This window comes from Cicer arietinum, chromosome 4 (genome assembly GCF_000331145.2).
Source record: "Cicer arietinum cultivar CDC Frontier isolate Library 1 chromosome 4, Cicar.CDCFrontier_v2.0, whole genome shotgun sequence".
NCBI lineage: Eukaryota > Viridiplantae > Streptophyta > Magnoliopsida > Fabales > Fabaceae > Cicer > Cicer arietinum.
The window spans coordinates 50,443,503-50,448,341 of NC_021163.2; positions in this window are offsets into that span (position 1 = coordinate 50,443,503).

A 4,839-nucleotide genomic window follows, 5' to 3' on the forward strand; every position below is an offset into this window, starting at 1 on the left:
TAATTATTACTATCATTAAAATTCAATTGTTTAAATGATCAGTTTGGTATAAAGTTTAATTTCGTGAAAAAACACTATTCAAAATACCATTTAAAAAATATAATACAATAAATTCGTGAAAAATGTTATAAATTCATGAAAGAAATTCATTACCAAATAACTATACTTTAATCACACAAATTTATACACTATAAGCTACTTCTAAAGGGTTTTCTTAATCAAAATCCTAAAAGGTGGAAGAAAAGGCAAAAGAAAAATAAGAGAAAGCAATCACTCGACAATTTTATTTAATTTAATTTTATATTTTAGGGTCACAAACAATCACTAGAGTTCAAGTACACCTTTATCAACGAAAAAAAAGAAAGAAAGAAAAAAGTTCAAATATTTTATTTTGTTGAGAAAAAAAGTTTCAAATTTCAAGTACACTGGAGTGTATCTTTGACCCAAGATATAAGTTGTGGCTTTGGTGCTTGAAGCCACTAAACATTACGGTGAAGGGACCACACTATAATGGTTTTACAGCCCAAAGAATAGAAAAAGTTCACTACAAGATTTTACCACAATAGTATTATAGAAAGGGTTAGTGAGGACCATAATTGTCCTACAACACAGCAATTAATAATTATGAGGGTCTTTTTTTAAAATGATTTTGGCTGCATGCTCACATGATTCCACAATACATTCAATGCACCAAATCATTACTTCCAATAAAAGAGAGAGAGCCAAAGAGGAATTTTATTTTTTATTTTCTTAACTAGAAGAAGAAGCATGGGCTCATTTTGTTTGGGCATGAAGATGTGGTTATGCAAATAACCTAACTATTTTCATTACATTAAACTAATATTAGTGGATTAAGGATAAATAAGTAGATATATGTTGTGCAGTTATGGGCAATATTTGTTGGTTACTATGAAATAAAATAAGAGTAAATATTTATTTTGGTACTTTAATGTATAAAATATAGTTACAGTAGTTTTTGAATATATTAAAATTTATAATTAAATATCTTTTTAAATTGTTTTGATCTTTAAATGTATTTCTTAATTGTTAATTAATTAATCATTGAATATATTTTTGTTTGTTGATTTGATTCATGAAACTATTAACAAAAACACAATTAGAGATTTACTTATAATTTTAATAAATTTAAAAACTATCTTACGAAATATCTTTACATATTTTGAGACAAAAATATTGACAATTTATTCAATAAAATAGATAAATTATATCATAGATTATTGTTCAATATTGACTAATTTTTAAAAAATATTTTAAAATATTTAATAATTAAAGACGTTATCTCTTCATCAGACCATCTTTATTTTTATGATTGGAGTTGTGATTTAAAATATCAATTCAATAAATATACGAAAAGATAAATATATATCTCACGTTAAATCGATATCAATCAAATCAATGTTTTATTTATAAATATAGTAAAAATAATTATAAAGTATTATTTTAAAAAATATTATCCATGGTCACTAAAATTTTTAAAACATTAAATTACTTATAAAAATATCCATTAATAAATTAACCGATAAAATAATGTATGTGTATGTGAAGAAGGACAAAGGCAAGGAATTTGTGAGAGCGAGAATACATGATAGTGGTGGGAATTCCTAAGCAAAGAATGAAGAGAAAGTGGGGTGGGGTGGGTTCCTACCTATACTATACTTTGCAGGACATAATACATCCCAATCCCAATAACATTGTACCATTGCAGCCTATGATTCCACCCATTTCAATGTTGGGTGTTGTTGAGGACTCCTATGTCATAGGAAAGGATATAGTGGGGATTATGCTATATGTGTAGTGTGTGGACTTCTTCATGACCCACTTAAACTTTCATACATAAATAATGAATTTAACCTATCATCACTTCTAACATTTTCTATTGATGTGGATGTCAAACACAAAGGCAGATATTGCTTTTTATGGCAAAGCAATCTAACCTCATTTCCTCCCCTAGGGTGACAACTTATGCTTAAATGTATCCCATTTTAATATACATTTTTTAACCTATATATTTTCTCTTATCACCATTTTTATTTGATTACCGTGGAAAATTAGTATTTCTTTTTAATACTTTCTTTTTTAAATTTTTATCAAAATACTCTCTTTTTTGAATTATATACTAAAATATTTTATTTTTATTTTCACTTACAAAAATAAAAGTAAAAGTAATTTGGTATATAGTTTTACAATAGAATTGATAAAAAAAATTAGAAAAGAAGTTATTGAAAAAAATAACCCTAAAAAATTACAAATAAAAAAACTTCAAATTTATACTATTTACTTTTTTGCTCTAGTACTTTAGAAAATAAGTAAATTAAAAATTTGTGTAGGACACTGATTTCAAATTTTAAGGAAGTCTTTCGAAAGAAAACCCTTCTCAATACCATATTTGTTGCATTCTCTAAGTGTATGAATAAAAGATAAATTATAATTCAAATGAAGATTACGATGGATGTGAATAACCAAAAGGAACATATAAATTATAGAGAGGAGGCTCATTCCTAACCATTTCATGTTCACAAGTAGAGGGCACTATATATTCGAACCATTGTGCTTGAAAACTAATGGCATGTCATGTGTCTAAGTGTCCTTAGCAAATTTAAAAGCATTCACAAATGTTTTGTGATACAACTTTACATGATAGAGTAATTTTTGTTTGGAGAGATACATTTGGATACATAATTTATATTCATAAAAAAATTAGAAAAAATAATAATTAAATGATATAATTTTTGTATGTGTATTTTAAATAATGTGTTGAAATATTTGTGTCCACAAGAATTATTCTGACCTGTTTTTTTTTTCTTTTTAGAAAATACTTTTACACACACACACATATATATATATATATATATATATATATATATATATATATATATATATATATATATATATATATTAAAAAATATATAAATAAAAATAATAATATTAATTTTATAAAATTATGTTTGTTATATATTGATGTATTATCAATTTTATAAATGTATAATAAAATATATTATATTGAAAATTGTGCGAATAATATTAATTAAATGATATAATTAAAAAATGGGCATTAAAAAGGAAATGGCAATTCATATTAAGATCATTTTTTTCTACATGGATCACTCATCGTTAGGAGTGAAAAGTGAAAATCCACTTGAAATTTTTGTAATACTTTTTTGGTAGAATTTTTTAATAGATTTAATTTATATACACTAACATCTTAATTTTTTCTAACATTAACTGTGTATAGAAATTATTTTTTAAATATATTAGTCTTTTATTTTTTTATTTATTTAAAAGATACGTAATGTTATTTTTGTTTTTCAAATAATATTGATGTGTCTTAAAATATACTGAAATTTTTATTTATAAAAGTTGTTTAGTTTATAGTAGAAACTTTTCCTCCTCAATAAACGATAATTTTAAATTTTTTAGCACTTTATCATTTTGATTAAGTATATTTAGTATATTAATTTAGATTTTTATTTACTTCACATTTATTATGATGTTTTTGTTTCTATTTTTTCTTTAGTAATACTAAGGTTTTTTATGTTTATTTCTTTTTTCTTCTGATAACGTCTTCTTTCGTTTGTCTCTTTATACCTTATGTTAATTCAATTATTTTTCATTTTTATTTCTTTTTCGCATACAATATTTATTATACTGATGCACATCGAAATATCCATTTTTTTTGTTTTTTTGTTTTTGCATATTTCTTTTTATGTTTACATTACAACACATAACTATATATGATTGTAAATTTTGACATTTAAAACTTGTTTAAAGTAGTGCTTACTTTCATTTGGTTGACAGTTATGTTGATGTATTAAGTTAATTAATTACATTAATAAAAGTCCATGGAAGAAATAGATTCACTATGAATACACCAAAAAAAGACTTATAATTGATATATTAATAAGGTTACATATGATTTTAGTTTATAAGAAATTTCAATCTTTTAATTTTAGTCTTCGTAAAAAAAAATTTATAATTTTTATTTTCTACAAAATTATTCAGCAAACAATTTTATTCAATATTAAAATAAAATATATTAAATTGTCTTTCAACTTTTAAATTTTTTAATAATTTTTGTTGCATATTTCGAACATTATAAAAAAATTATCTACAAAAATTTAGAATTTTTTAACTTAGAATTAATTCAATATAAATTTATTAAATATATAAAACTCAAGATGAAAGTAATAATATAGATATATAATTTGAATTTTGAACTCATTTTTTACGAAGAAGAAACGTTTTATATAACGTTGTAAACATATTTAAAAAAAAACATTCAAAATTTACGTTGACCTTAAAAAAAAAAAATTGCATGCATGATAAATTCCTAACAATTAAAAACTGTATTATTTTTTTACAGGTCTAAATTTAAAAGGTTAAAAATTTATAGAAATTTTTATTTAGTTCATATTGATATAGTGATGTGTATCTTTTTACACAAATATCCTACATTCTATCACGACCAATCTAAGGCTCAAGTGGGTAAAACAAGTGTTTTAGGCTTCTCAACAAAATTAAACTTTTTAATAATATCTTGGCCTACAAAATAAATATATTTAAATATAACAATCATAAAAGGATTTTTTTTCTACCAAAATGTCATGCTTCTAAAAAATAATACATAAATGTCTTATTTTTTAGACATAGTTACTAATTGCAATTTGGAGATGCAACGATCTGAAGTAAAATTTTTCAATCCTTAATAGAAGATCGCATCTTAGAGATGCGACTATATATATATATATATATATATATATATATATATATATATATATATATATATATATATATGTATGTTTTTTATATTTTGTTTTTTGT